Source organism: Lissotriton vulgaris, chromosome 5, assembly GCF_964263255.1.
Source record: "Lissotriton vulgaris chromosome 5, aLisVul1.2, whole genome shotgun sequence".
NCBI classification, from domain to species: domain Eukaryota; kingdom Metazoa; phylum Chordata; class Amphibia; order Caudata; family Salamandridae; genus Lissotriton; species Lissotriton vulgaris.
The window spans coordinates 1,296,570,391-1,296,586,889 of record NC_141693.1 but is presented as its reverse complement, the minus strand read 5'-3'; positions in this window follow the sequence as shown (position 1 = coordinate 1,296,586,889).

Genomic DNA, 16,499 nt, shown 5'->3' with positions numbered 1-16,499 from the left:
AGCCTGGATGAAGTGACAGAAGGGTTGGACGGATGTTCACATCAACCAACATTGGACACAACGTGAAATAAAACTCCAAGATTTGAAAAAGTTGAGTTATGTCCAAGCCTTTTACGCCAAGATGACAGAAGTAAGGGTGGGTAATTGTGTAATAATCAAATGCCCTGTAAGTAGCAACAAAGGGTCAAAATATTTAAAAGCACAGAGAGTAGTCAAGCTATTTCATAATGTAATAAAAACTGCAGATTTAAGAAAATCAAACCTTGGAAAAGTAGTGAAAGTTCAGAGCTAAAGTAAGAGCAGAAATTAGTACACCACCTGGTAGCTTTTACGATAATGTTGCAGGGATTCTGCACATATACAGAACTATGCGCAGGAGACCAGGACCTCAGTGAATAGGGGGTGTACCAACCTACCACATTAGTACCCAAAATCCCAAACTGACTAGCAATAGTGCCTCATTCGTTCTCAAACTACCAGCAAAGCTACCAATGAGTAGACAATCCAGAACATGACACTCCCGACCCTTCTCAGAGATCGCAGGAGCCAGACAACTCTTTCGCTCACTCACTCATACTTGTCCACAAGGCGAGTAATTAGAGACGCGGTATAGTTTAAAATGTTTATTTTAACAAACGCGCTCTATGGTACAGTACACCTGCCAATACTAGTAGCACAATGCAAAAACACATTATAGTCAGCATTGTCACAATTCCATAGAATACAAATAGGGAAATCATTTTATAAAAACAGTGGAAAATGTCTACAGTGTCTGACTACCCTCCCCGTGGTAAAATGGAATTTATTATAAAAAGGAAGACTTATGGGCTTTGTCAGCAGACCCCATACCTCAAGGCCTAGCTGAAAGGTTTACATCTCATGACAAGCATAGCTTTTCTCTCTGGAAAGGTGTCTCTCCAAGTGTGAACCACATGTTTCGCTTGCAATATTAAAGCATATGATTTCCAGTAGTGCAGCTGTGTGTAGCATGTTATGTCTAGGTGCGAGGGACTGACCAGAACAGAACAAGGGGCATTGTTGACCTTGTACATTGTGTGCAGACTAAACCTCAGAGCACAGTAGACAAACGAGAAAGGCAGACAGTTCTCATGTGAAAAGGGGCACAAACAAGTGTTGCAAAATAAACACGCGCAGTGTAGTGCGCAAAAGCAGCCTTATGGCAGCAAAGCTCATGCTAACTTAGCAATGTCAACAATAAACCCACCATCTATACTACAATATTAATAAGCCAAAAAATATAACAACAGCCAAGCACTAGACAGTGAGTCACATGCCTATTCCCTGGTGAATACTCCGTATAAAGTACAGATACGCCCACTCAAACCTTCAAGGTATTTAAATGATTATATCACTAAATATTCAGTAGTTATTTCTTGTTGTTCCACAAATGTATTCATGACATAGCTTTCTATATACCCAAATGTATGAATATATTTTCGCTTCCTGCTTTACAAGAATTTTGGACATAATTTTGCTCTGATATTCAGGAATTTTAAAATGGCCCTTTATTACTGTTCTTTTATTGTTTGGGAAAGTAAACTTTCTTGTTATAGCTTGTTCATACAATGTTTCTTATTCTCACTACGGTTTCACATTTTTAAGTATTATTTGTAAGGAGGGGGTATCATCAATCTACCTCTTCTAGGAGTGGGTGAAGTAGGCAACATTGGAACCTTCCGTATAGAGGCTCTTTAGAATGTTCTGAGGTGGTGACAACCTGAGGAGTTGAAGTGGAGTCACTGTTTATTCCAGCCTGTGTCTGGGATGCCTTCAATAAAGAATGTCTGTACTTCATGCAGTATCTGTGATATTTCCCTTTAACATACTATCAATACCGCACCTCTCTATCTATTCAGTGGGTTTCTTGCACTATAGAAGTATCTGATTGTTGAAAATTGTATCATTAGTAGTGGTAAATATACATCTACCACTGGCAATAATGCCACTAACACAATATAGGGCTCAAATTAGGTCTCAGAAAAGTATTCCAATGCTCAACCCTTGGTAGCTTGACTGCAAACAGCTAGGCTTAACTTCGAAGACAGACAGGTATGTAGAGCATTTAAAAACACCAATACAGTAATTAATTAAGACACAACACACAATAAAAATCCAACACTAGTTTATATAAATAGGAAATATTTTGTCTTTAAAATGGCACCAAACTGAAACAAATCCAATGTAGGGAACTGGAGATATTAATTTTTTAAGATTTAGCACTATATAGCACAAAGAAGCCTACAGAGCTTATTGTGACATCTGGTCGCAGTAGACTGGGACGAAGTCAAAGTTTCAGGCCGACTGCAATGGAGCCCTGCACGGCTATCCTTCATGGTAGGTCTCGTGCAAAGTTTTTACCTTCTGACTTAGAAAGGTTTCTGGAGCTTTTCTTCCTGGTGTCCCTCGAAGCTCTCTGTGAGGGTTCATCGGCTTGCCTTCTGATGAGCTCCCAGTCAAACTTATGTAAGTCAGACCTTCGGAGCTTTCCAGTGGAATGGACCCAAGATCCAGGCCGGCTCGTGGTTGACGGTGGGCGGCTTGACTCTTGCTGTTGGCCCCAGTCACCTTTACGTTCGGACTTAGAAACGTTTACGGAGCTTTTTCTCCTGTGGTCCCTTGATGCTCTTCACAAGGCCGGATTCGGTAACGGTTCACCAGCTTGGGTTTTGACCAACTCCCAGTCAAACTGTGGAAGGCGGACCTCTGAATCTTTTCAGCTGGCCTAACCTGGAGGGCAAGCCGGCTTGTGGTTGAAGGTTGCCGGTTTGGCTGACCAGGTCAATACGGTCCACTTAAGGAGCTTTTTTCAATGTCCCTCCAAAGTTCTCTAAACTTGTGGAACTTCTTCTGGAATCTCCAAGATGGTCCTTGAAAGTTTGAGACTTCAATTCCCACAATCCACTTGGAAAAAACCCTTACAAATCCACAGGTAGTACGCCAGGCTGAGCATTCTTGGTGGTGATGGCCCAGGTGAGCTCTCTTAACCTGTACCTTGCAAGGAGTCCACTCTTAAGTCCTTTTAAAGCAGGTTTGATCCACAGGGCTGTAGTTCCAGATTGTGCAGCAAGTGCAGTCAGTCAGAGCGCACAGCCTGGTTGGTGCCAATCAAACTTCTCAGCATGAACCCATCTTCTTCCTTCAGTTTCATGTAACAGATCTGAGAGGCACTTCCCCTCTCAGATACTCATTCAGTGTTCTCTGGGGTTACACCGGAGGGCACTCCTGTCCAATGAGATGCAGGGCAACACCCTAAACATGACATTTTCTCCAAAGGGTGGTACAATGGTCTCCCAATATGGCTAAAGTCTCAGCAGAGAGGCAGGAGCTGGCTAAACCAAGGTCCAGGTTGGCTCATCTCCATAGACTCCCTCCCCCCTGGCATCGGCATATTCCTTCTTTTAGCCTGCCATCTGGCTGGATTGAGGGGGTAGGGGCATAAATGAAACTAGTTTATTCTCCTTGTCTCCTCCTTCTTTTGAAGATCCTGGTTTCCAACCCCTCCCCGTTGCTCTGGCATTCCTATGCAGAAGATCCTTCTCCACCAAGAATGGCTTATTCCACCACAGTGGCTATTTATCACCTCATCAAAGCAGGCTGACTAATTCATTTAACTTTGACCAATCAGGGCAGATCACTGAAAGGCTTAATGATGACCTACAGACAAGAAAGTCATATAACTTCTTGTCTGGGAATTTTAGGATAAATTCAACAATAGCATATTGTTGGATTTATCAATATCATTCTAGTAAGTCCTTGTATTATATTTTTAGGTGTTTCATGGTGGGAATTATTAATTAATAACTCTTGCCATGTTAACCTTCGTGGCTTCGTATCTGCAATGGGAACAATGAAGTGGGCAATTTCTGCAATACCAGGGCTTATAAAAACATATTTTATAAGGACCCTGCCTATATCTACAGGACCCCTAGCCCCTGGAACACATAGGGGAGACTTAAGGGGTTCTGAATATGTACAAAAATGTTGCACATTCTCACTTCACAGTGCTCCTAGGACAAAAGTGGATTTTGGGAAGCACTTTACTGCAATGTGGGAAGGGAAATGTGCAATTTCACTAAACCCAAGGCATATAAAACCTATTTTGTAAGGGTCCTGCTTATAGGTACCTGAACCACAACCACTGGGACACCTGGGGGGAACCTAATATGCCAAAGTATTGCAGTTTAATCATTTTTGTGCCCCAAACAGTAAAGTCAAGTTTGGTCACAATTTACATGTTAAAAGTAGTCCTGAAAAATAGGGCTGCTTTTAAACTGACCTCAGGCCTCAGCAGTGCACACATGCAAGTGCACAGGGGGCTTCTGACCTCTAAACTGCCATGCCCTATTAGCTACCAGGGACTTAAAGGTCGTTTTGAACCCCCTGCCCTATTATGTACTAGGGCCTCATAGGGGAGGTCATGCCAATCATAGGGGAACCCTAACCCATAGTGCACCCTAGTGTATGTAGGTATTTTCACTATATTCAAAGGGTGTTTTCACCATAGCACTGGCCCTGGGCCTGGTTAGGCAGATACCAGGGGCTGTCAAAATCAGTCACCACCTGTACCAGACAGCAAAAAATGGGTGCGCCCGGGGAACAAGTTTACTTTGCAACACTAAGAATGAGTTTTTCGGACAGGGCTGTGCTTTTTTTCTCTTAATTATATTATATACACATTTAATTTATTTCACTATACGATCTACAGTACATTTAACATTTCCATACAAGCCTCAGTCAACTGATTAGCTGCTAAAATAACTAATACTTAATAGTTTGATTGTCTATAGAAATGAGTACATTATTGCCACACTAAAAAGTATACTAAGGACATGTGCTCTAAAACTTAAATATATTTAATCCTTAATTAACCACGTTAACAATAAACCTTATCTGCCAACAGGTGCTGATATTTTATTTGCAACACTTACTATTTGCTTACACTGTAAGCTAAAAAAAAAGGGGTAAACACAAGTGAGAAAAACGTAGAATCTTCTCTGTGAGAACTTGAGCAAAGAGACAATGGTTGTGACCAACTAATGGAAATGAAATATTGTCACAGAATCTATAGGGTCATTAGAGATCAGAGGTACTGCCAGGATGGAATACTTATAGCTAGTAGTAGAGCCCTATTAACACCTTGGCTGCTAGGGGGTTTTCCCCTCCTGTGCTGATCCTTGATGAACCCCATTGTTCATGACAAGGTCAACTCGTCAAAAGCACAGCGCAGGTAACACCCATGACAAGCTGACCTTGTCATGAGCATGGAAGGGGTTAAGGCTCTGTTTGAACTGAACAGGGGCACATGAACAAGAACTGCTGCTAACTAATGTTAACGCTAGTTACCAATAGTATTCTTAATGCGGCCTATCACCAAAAGCTATGGCCCTGTTAGCGATGTATTTACAATATGTCGCTCCATGGCGATAGTTTCAAGTAGCTGCGGTGAAAGCTGCCGGTAACACTAGGGTGAAGGCAATACAAATTCTGATGTTAGTGAGTTTGTTTGTCTCTAGAGGCAAAACTAGTCTATAAGTCCACCTCCAATGAAAAATAGTAAATAAAACCAATGGAATGCAGAATGGAGCAGCCAGGGCTAAATGCAGCACAGATCAACACTCCCCAAAGCCGCCCAACAGCCAAGATGACCAGCCAGAGTCCCTTTTGAAGAGGATACTCAGGGCTACATCTACAAAAAGAGGCGCATCGCTGTGCCAATCCAGTGATGCACTACTTTTTATTGCGCACTCATTGCAACACCATGGCATCCAAAACATTGAAAGCGGGAACAGTCCCTGGGGCCTGGAGACCTCACTGGGGCTGCGTCTGGGATGCAGAAGTGCTGTGGAGTCGCGGGGACGTGGCGGTAGACAATGAGGTGCGGCGATCGCCCTTACCTGGTGGTGACATTTGGCAGGTCCCATGGAGACACGTTGCTGACCTGTGTGAGAAGACCGCCTGGGGCCCCTTGGAGCTGTTAATGGTAGAGGCGCTCCTGCGAACCAACGAAGGAAGGTCTGCATTGCATACTACGATCCACCTCTACCCCGGGGTGCATTGAAGAGATCATCAATGGTGTGCCGTTCCTCTCTGCATCAGAGGTCATTGGATGTTCTGCTGGCCGGACGCTATGGAGGGTGAGGCCTCTGAGCTGTGCCAAACTTGTGTGGCGGGAGTTCTGCAACTTTGCTTCTAAAGGGGCCATGTTGTCATACCTGTATCGGGAGGTTCCCCAGTGGACTGGTTAGCGACTACTATATCCAGGCATGTGAAATCCCACCTGGCTGAGGCTCCTGCTGTCTAAGTTACAGATTTGGAGAGAGTGCAGTGCATTGAGCGCCGGTGTCAATGTCCAGGTGATGAGAAGGTGGGACACGTAGCGGAGGAGTCTCGGGGCGAGTTGGGCCCATGCCTAGCTCCTGTGGGTGACGCACACCGTGCCCTGAGCAATCCCTGCTCTGCGGCTGACCCACATCACCAAGGCCACTATACAAGACTGGTGGGGGACTCCACTAACTGGCTCAATTTGCTGAGAACGGCCATTGGCGGCAGTGGGTGTCTGGGGCACAGGGCCTGTTCTGGCCCTGGCCCTTGAGTATGCAGCTTGATCTGCTGTTACTCACTGGGGAACTAGGTAACACGGAATCTGGTCATCACTGTCAGATCTGAAGAGGCAACCCAATGCTGCTGCCTTTCCTTGCCCCCTGTTAGTTTGCACTTTGGTGTACAGGGGACTAACCCTTAGTGGACTTCCTCTTTCCACAGTGCTGTGCCGTTTTATTGCTGCTGCTGCTGCTGCTGCTGCTGTCACCATCAGCAGCTGCTGATTCCTCTGACATAGAGGTCAGTTGTTTGACTCCCTCTTCCACCCGCAGGCTCTTACCTACGCCTCATCCCTGGTGGTCCATTGGTTGAGCGTCAATGCTCTGCAGCTTGATTGCCCTCCTGTCCCTCTCGTCTGCTGTTCCTATTCATCTTTCTGCTCTTGTGTTCTGCTTTCCTACCTTTTACTTTATTTGTTCATCTTTGCTGTGTTTACCTTTGTTTTTCCAGTGCTTTTTTGCAGTTCCTTTTCCCTGTCCTCTCCCTCGTTGCTGTTGAGATCACCCACGTCCCCGCCCCCTCCAGTGTCATTTCCCATGTCTCCTGCCTCATAGCTGTCCAGCCCCCCTGCAGCACTACTTAATGGCGGACGCTGTGCGGCCAAAACAGCAGGCATGCCACTGGTGTGCCGAAAAGAAGCAAAAGGCAAGCCCGTCTCTGGCCGTTTGGCCGCATACCGTGCCCATCACCAGGGACCCTGCCTCTCGGACACTCCACCGCTACAACGCCAGCACCTTCCTCTCCCTCAACCCTGGACCCCACACCGCCTGCCATCCAGCATCATCAAAGAATACCCTTGCAACCTGTGCCTATCTTAACTGCAAATGCACCTTCTGCCATATCAGCACACCAGAGCCTCTTGCCGCCCAGCTGACCAACAGCGCCCCCAACCGGCTCAACTCCATCCTCCTCAATGTGCGGTCCCTCCACAAATATGCCACAGACATTTGGGACCGCCTCAACGCCACCTCTTCAGACATCGCCTTCTTCAAGGAAACCTGGACCAACCTCTGATCCGGACCAGATATTGCCATTCCTGATGGCTACTAAATCACCCGCAAGTACCACCCCGATTGTCCAGGAGGAGGGATTGCCATCCTATACAAAAGCACACTCCAACTGACCACGCACTCTAATGACCCAACGGTGACCATGGGACACCTCCACTTCCAGACCTGGACCAACCCCAACACCATCCTCTGCGGCACCCTCATCTACAGGCCCCCCTGGCCAATGGACCCCCATTCACAGATGCCATTGTAGACCTCATTGCCCCCCAGGCTCTCCCATCCACTGACTACCTCCTACTCGGAGACCTCAAGTTCCACCTGGACAACCCCAGTGACCAGAACACCACTTCCTTGCTGGGGAACCTCACTAACATTGGACTCAAGCAGCTAGTCACCGCACAAACCCACATAGCCAGACACACACTCAAGCACGTCTTCTCCGCCTGTGGGAAGTTGAACTACAGCCACACCACCAGACTTTCTTGGACCGACCATCATTGTATATATCACGTCTTCATCATGCCCATCCTACACCACCCCCCTCGAAGCTGGATCAAAGCCACTGAATAACTTCTCGTCAACTCCCTCAGCACCATCACTCTGCCAATGCTTACAGAGGACAACACCTCAGCGCGCAACCTCCACCTTTGGATCTCCAACTCCGCCAACACCATGGTACACCTGAAGAAAAGGCCAGGCAAACAACACTTCAAGAAGGCCAACTGGTTCACTTCCGCTCTCCACTAGACCAGACGCACTTCCCTTCACTAGACCAGACGCACCTGCAAACATCTCGAGAAGTGATTGAGTCACATCATCAATCAACTCCGCAGCATGGTCACCCTTGCACCATGGTGCAAGAGTGCCTGCTCTGTCACATGACAGCCATTGTGTGCCAGCGTAAGGGAAAAAGACAAGAGGGCTTATTCATGAGCCTCTTCTGACAGTGCTGTAGCGTTGTTACTATATTCCCAATAGGCTCTGCGCATTGGAAAAATATATCCTATAGATTATGACATAGGACTGAGGTCAACTAGGTCTCTATAGAATATACTAAACTTAATTGTGTGTGTGCCAGCTAACTCAGAGGTCACTAGAAACTTTCTTGAATACACAAGAAGGGATTAGTTTCTGACAACTGCATAAACATGACAACTTTGTTTCCCAAGAATAAGAATATATCTCTCAGAGTCGCAGAAACAATAGATAAGTATTTCACTAAGTCAATCGTGCATGCTTCATGTCTACAGAGTTGCAGAGAAATAGTGAGACTGGCGTTTTCAATAAAAGGTTTATTGAACAGCCTTCTTTCTCATGCAAGAGAGGTGAACTGCTACAATCGTTATGCAGACTGCAAAGTATAATTAGTACAGCGTAAACAGTAATATGAAATAATACTGTAAGAGCATTGTATGGTTTCTAATCCATATAAAAATACATACATAAATAACAGACTAAAATACTCAACTGGTGCTTCTAAAATACAATTTCCCCAATGTACCTAACCTAGGTCTAGTACGAGGGAAGAAGTAAGTATTGTGTAGCGTAGGTTTCGTTTGTGCCAAGAATCTACCAAAGGTTTCTCTATGTTCTAATCAGCTCCATACCTTGGTTTAGAATGAAGGACGTCTGGTATCTCTGTCTCTGGACTTGATTTCCCAACACCCCGCAAGGGGAGCCGGAAACACTGGAGCTGGATTCTCGGCAGGAGAAAGGCAGCTTCCTGATCCGTGCGTCAAATGGAGAGTCGGCTTCCTTCGGCACTTGCTGTAGCGAGCTGCGTCGGGTAAGTAGGCTGTCGATCTGCTCCGAACCACCGTGCTTTGCCATAGCAAGTGAAGGTATATTTATACCTTGAAGGTGTTTAGGAATGCCATGTTTGATGTAAAGTCAAGCATATGAATGTTATGAATGAACCCCTGAGGAATAGTTGTTCATTGTAAAGGAACTGAGTTCTTGGAGAAATCAATATTCAAGCAAAGGGAAGTCCCTGACTGCTTAAGCTGGTTTTCCAAGAAATCGTTGCGACGTTTGGTACGGGTGGAAGTAGCCATGCCTGTATTTGGGTAGCATGGGCTATGCCTAAATAAGGGCTTGATTTCTATGCCTATATGAGGGCAATGTGAATTGTACCTATATAAGGGCATAAATCTGGAAAATTCACTTGTAGCTTAAAACGCCACACAACACCCACTCCACTTTCTTATGTATGACATTACTAAGTTCTACACAAATAAAAACATATCTAAACATGAGGTGTTAAAAACCGACCCAAAATACATAAAAATGCTTTAGTACTTGTTGTACGAAAAGAGCATTTGTGCTGTACGCATGTAAAAGCAATGTTTCATTCAAAGCATATAGTTTGACATTTAAAATGCTATTCGAATGAATCACGAGAATACATTTATGAAATTACTCTTAAAAACAAGAAAAAGTCGAGGCCATTTCAATGCAGATTAAATAAACGGTTTGAATGTGGACAAGGTCAAATATTGTCATTGGAAGCTTTTCAAAGAATTCTGGTCCTCTATGAATAGTTCTAGTTTAAGCAGATTACTTTGTGCCGAAAAATTGAAAAATACAATTTTGGAAAACAAAGATTAATCATAGGAAAAAGAGTTCCAAAGTTAGGACTTGTTTTGAAAAATGAAGGTTGAATTCAGAGTCTCTCAGAACATTGTGTGCCAATTTTAAAAGTCAGTGTTATTGTTCAGAGAAAACATAAAAGCTTCTAAGACTGTAAAGAATTTGTCTACCATTGTAGGTGAGAGTTGGATTACCTCGTTAAGAAGATCAATCGCACATAGATGTGAAGCATCGCCGTCAGCGTTGGTCACATTAGCAATGTTCGAATCAGATGGTACCTGCGCTCCTGCTGTTTCTCGTACCTCACCGTCAGCATTTTGCGTCTGTGAGATCTCAATGAATGCCGTCATCAGAATTGGTAGCCGTTGGGGACAACACAGTGCATGAGCCGTCACTGGTCCAAGCAAAGTATCAACATCCGTGGGCATGGCTGATGGGAGTGTCAGACAGATGTCTAGCATGCATTCCTCTTCGCATAGCAAGCAGTGCAGAACAGGTAAGATGCAATCTTGCCAAATTGGTCTGAATGGCATAAACCATGTGGTACTGAATTCTCTTAAACGAGTTAATCCCAAAATTTGAACGATGCGCTCACGACACTTCATCGCCAGTAGAGTTTTCTCCACGGTGAACTGGGTGTCGCTTGTGACTTCGTTTGCCATATCGGAGCAGTAGGAGCAAAAATAGTATCCCTGCTGTGAGTCCCAAAATGAGAGGCAATCTGCCAAACACTGAGTGCACGAAGTTTGGAAATATGCCTAGGACTGCTTCAAAGGGTGCTAACAGTCCAGAAAAAACTGTCTTAAATACATGTACAATACCGCTCGTATCAGACATGTTTAAGATACGACTTAACATTTCTGAGAAATGTATAGGGCAATTTGTTGTTAAGAGGGCATGTATCTCCGCAGAAGTCCTTGCGACTTGCAGATCATAGGTCTGTTTTGCCGAGGTCAGTGGCACAGTTTTCTGTAAAAGAATGGCTTTCATTCTGCTTAAAGTATCAATTTGTATAGAAGAGATGTTCAGTGAAGGCCATAACGGCGACTCCCGGTCTGTCTTGGTTTTTGGAAACAATACTTGCATACAGCAAGTGACCCTGGCTGACACAGTCACTAGATAGGGTCAACCTGGCAACATGCCACAGCAGCTATGATCATTCAACATGAGGAAACTTCAAGTAGAAAGCTGTCCAAAAATTGGATCAATCACTGCAGCTGGTGAACCTTGCAGGTGGCAGGATAAGTTGTTAGAGGAACAATCACAGCCCCCGTGTAAATTAATATCCTGACACAGGAGAGAACCGCTTAGTACGTTTTCAAAATTGTTACCACTAAGAAACACTTCTTTCCCTCTACTCCAACATCTGTGTGTATGGTATTTCCCAGGATGTCTTGATGTATTATTTACCCAACCTTTCATATATGCCTGCTGGTATATGTTTTAAGCAATACTGAAAATGGAAAATTGTAACAGGCAGAGTGATTGTACTGTGTGACATTCTGTTGCTGGTTTTTCAGCGACAGTTAATGGCAATCTTTCCTGTTTTTCAATGCTCAGCACCTTATAGTCTGTTCCCCTCTGTGCCAGTTTGATCTGTTTATCAGTGAGATTGAATTCTGAAAACAGTGACGTGGTGTTGATTAGACGCCAAGGCACATAGCCTGAATGTAGGTTTTGTAACGTCCAGCCTAATAGCATTATAGAACATAATTGCGACTGACTATGTTGCAACATGACCAAGTTCTGTTACATTATGTCTATGGCAGAGGATACTATGCTGTCCAAAGAATATATCTTGGGCGACAGAGTCGTTAACCCATTGTCAACTACAGATAGAGATTTCTCTAAATTAATACTATCAATTTCTTGTATTTGTTCTGCAGTCTCTGCTTGCGTAATCTTCCATGCTTCATTATACAATGCATAGATACCGGCGTATATAAAACGTTTATGATGCGGTTTAGTAGGTCCTTGTAAGAAGTGCCTCAGATCAACGCCATCTTTAAGTAAAGATAAGTGTTGTTTAACATATCTAAGTGTTGATTTCTGTAGCCCTTCAAGGCATAGTGTCCCTACACTGTATATTTTTACTATTCCTGGATGCGGTCTCTGAACATATCTCGGATCTGGCTTTTGAATGTGAACCCCCGTATTTTATTCAGAAATACATTTTGACAGTTGTTTGTGTCTGTGGCCAGATTAACCATTTTTTTCCAATCTGGATCGGTTCTGTTGTGAAGCAAAATAGTATGTAAGTCAACCTCCCCCTCTGAAGTTTTACTGTTATCAGGTGTAGGTGTAGGTATAGACTGATTGTTTAACTCTTTGATCTTGGCTAACCCAAGACAAGATATCTGTTGGACAGGGTCATTCAAAAACATTATTTGCTCTGGAATTATGCAGGCCCTAAATAAGGCTTCTAATCCCTGAACCTGCCAGTCTTTTATGCCCCAGACAGTTTTTGTCTCAATGTTGTCTTTCCAAAAGTCGAAACCTTACAAAGACTAACGAAGAGCATAAAAGGCCGCAGAATAAATTTGCTTGGTATTTGTCAACATACTTTTCATTCCTGTCCTATTAACATTTTTAAAGTAAAATGATTCTGGATTTGAAACATTAAAACCTGAAAAGTATGGAAATTTGCCATAAAATGTTTTTGAGCTACCCTTTGGTGGCGTAGGACAATGTTCCCATTGATTATACAGTAATACATTTCTAGGATTTGCAGATTTATGCAAGAAATGATGACCATAGTGATTATAACAATACATTTGCTCTTAATCTGATGAACCTTCTAAGTATTCATGATTTGTAAATACAGTAGACATTTCTAAGTCTGACATCATATTATTAACAGTCTCAAAGTCCCAATCATCAGAAAAGGTACTAGATGAAACAACGTCATTCAAGGAAATCTTGAACTGGTGTGGAATTTTCAACAGCTCTGACGGGCTAAAAATGTCATAATCAGTTCTGGCCCAAGCTATACCACCAGGTATAGGAACGGCTGTGATGTTCACCGATGACAAGTCTCTTTGTTCACCCTGAAATGATTTGTGTGGCTTGAGTAGTAAGTTGCTGTGTCCTTTTTAACATATCTTCCATTATTCAGCATTCCCAAGGTTATTACAAGAGTCAACTAAAGTAGAAGAAAAGTTCAGTTGCTTGTTCTTTGAAAGTTCTTTCAGCTGGCGTCGTTTCAGGCTCGCTGGGATCCTCGGAAAACGTATCAAAGTTAATGAAATAGCCAGAGGCTGTTCTGTCAATTGTAGGGATTGCAGCAGGATTCGTAGAAATCACTGGAACGACTTGATCACTTGTTACATTTGTATAGTCAGATGCATTTTCATTGTAGACAGGCGTTTTTGACAAACTGTTATTTGGGTCTCAAGAGGTACAAGTTCCATAGCTTTGTTGCTTAGTCCTTCTCTTCGCACTGCAGATTCTTCAAAGGTGATGAGTCTCTCATTTTGAACCACTTGGATAGTAGTCAGATTAGGGCGTCTGCTACATCTTTGGAGTCCACTTGGCCGACTGCTTATGATTGGCCACATGATGTGGTTTGACCAGGTCGATGGATACGAACCTGTTCTCTTTTTACCAGCTAGGGGCGGCAGTAATACTGTTCTTGATCCGTAGATGGCTAGAAGAGGTACTGGTTGTCTGTAAGAAGACCCAAATTCCTTCTTGTCCGCAATCTTTTCTCTGACTAGATCCCCAATCTTTGGAATCCAGACAGGGCTTGCTGGGACGGTCGGTTGCTCTTCAGTCGTTGTTGGCTTCTGAAATATGTTACTTTGACTTGTTCTAATTTCATTTAAGTCCTGCAAAACAGCCAAACGATCTTTGATATCAAAGGGTTTTTGTTCTACCATTGAAGTCTGACAATCGAGATCTGAAATTATCATTCTGGTCCCAAAAAGGACTTCACATGAAGGGATTCCCCCTTGAGAACTTCTTGGCAGATTGTTAAGACAGCGTTGGACACTTATTAGATGTTTGACCCACCCATCACCCGAGCCTAATACCGTAGCTGTTCTAGATTGCTTTATGTCCCGTTTTTTTCTCTACACTACCGAATTCCCCTCAGATGGAATGGACTAGAGTACCGCAATGCCCAATTTGGCCATGGCCTCTTTGTAGGCTCAAGAGCTAAATGCAGGACCCTGGTCAGAATGTAGCGTGTCGACTGCGTATGTGCCGATAAAGACTCGCAAATCTTTTATAACAGTTCGAGCTTCAGCCAAGCGCTGAGACCACATCCAAATGAACCCTGTCTTAATATTTGTGGGACGGGATGTCTGCGTGTGGAGAGTCTAATTATATCTAACAATGGTGTCTGTACTGGGCTGGCTACAATGTAGTCAGGTATCTTGCGGCGTTCTCTGCTGCGATCTCTGTTGCAGTTATGGCAGTAAATTGAAAATGGGTGAATGTGACCATTCATCTCTGGCCACCAGTACGTCTCTTTTAATTCTAGTATTGATTTAGAGATCCCCTGATGTATCAGACCCTCTCCCAAATATGCTTCGTGTATCAAAGCTACTCTATGTTTCCTGTTTGGAATTACTCTATCCCCCACTCCAGGAATTTGCGCAAAAGGAACGGAGTTTGCATCAATTATATATGAGTATTTGAGTGGATAGTTTTGAGGTAACGCTTTGCTTGTGACATTGACAGCTAGCCTTATTTTGCCGTCTATTTTCATTTTTGAACGAGTGATTGCAGCTACGGAAGCTGTTTGCAAAGCTGCCTTTGCGGCTTCATCAGCCAATGAATTACCTGCAACGTGAACGCCATCATGTTGATGACTCTGTGTATGTATCACGTGAGCCTTTTGTAGTCCTTGTCGTAACTGAACTACTTGCTCCCAAAGCAGCTTATGCTTGATTCATTTTAAGATTGAACACAATAATACGAATCGCACACTATGAGTGTGGGGAATTCGCGATCAGTATTTTCAAGTGTGATCTTGAATGCTTGTAGTAGGGGTGGGTGGAATTTGCGTAATTGCGTTATGGAAATCTCCGTGAAAAGGTAAACACATGTAACTGCTGGTTCGCTATACTTTTTTCCTGTTCGCAATTGCTATTTGCGTGCTCGGGGGGAATATCTTGCGAACACCCATTTTGAGAACGCAAACAAGCAAATAAATTTCACGAAGTCACGGAATGCAGAGTTTTGGACAATTTTGCTTTCTCTGTGGATCGTGTATTTACCCAAATTCTGCAAATTCTGTGCGCGGAACGTAATTTACCACCCAGGCCTAGCTTGTAGTTCAGCTCACTGAGCTGTACACTCTCCTAGAGATTGAGTTTTAGTGACCATAGGTCGGAAATTGCCATCTCGCCAGCGACCTTTAACGATCGCGCATGCAGCACTATAAGCTTGTTCACCCCCAGTAGCGGGCTCTGCTGATCCGTCAGTATAAATTATACATTCATACTGTTCTAGAGGCAGAATTTCAGTAGGCAGAGGACATTCTTGTTCATATTGTAGAAATGCTTGGGTTTTCAAATATGGGTCAAAAACGTATTCAACATCTGTTGCAGCAAGAAATTAACCCATTGTATCCATCTCGGATGTAAAGCTTTTGCATTTGGAATTTCATCGCTTTTGTCACTGCCTCTAAGGCAGGTACAGGAGTAACGACCATTATGCGCTTACCCTGTGAGAGGACTCTCTCTTTTGCTACTGCAGTTTGAACCGTTGTCAGAATTTTCTCTGTTGAAGTGAATTTCATTTCTGCTTGTGTGTATAAGTGTGATTTGTAAGCTATTGGTACTTTTTCTCCTTCATTAAAGGTTAAGTATGTGAATCCGCATTGTCCTGGAATGATTCGGATCACTAAGTAGCGTGCGTTTACGCTTGTTTGCAAATGTTTTGTTGCTAACATGTCTGTTTGTAATGAACACAAAATTCTGTGTGTTTTTGTGCCCAATTAACTGTTTTAAAATCAGGTTTGATGAATTTGTAGAGAGGTTTAACTCTTTCTGCGTAATTTAGAATGTATGTTCTTCCGAAATTTAGGAAACCTAGAATTGACTACGTTTTTCTGCGTGTTTGGAGGTTGGAGCAGCACACATTTCTCTAGAAAGTTTGCTGCCAGGCTTTTGCCTTCACTTGATAGTTCATATCCCAGAAAAAGGACGTTTAAATGGGCAATTTTCGATTTCTTGAAATTAAATTTGTACCCTTCAGCGGCGATGCCCAGTATAATGGTGTTCACCCTGTTCAAGTGCCTATCCAAGTCATCGTCTGTTAGATAGATGTCAT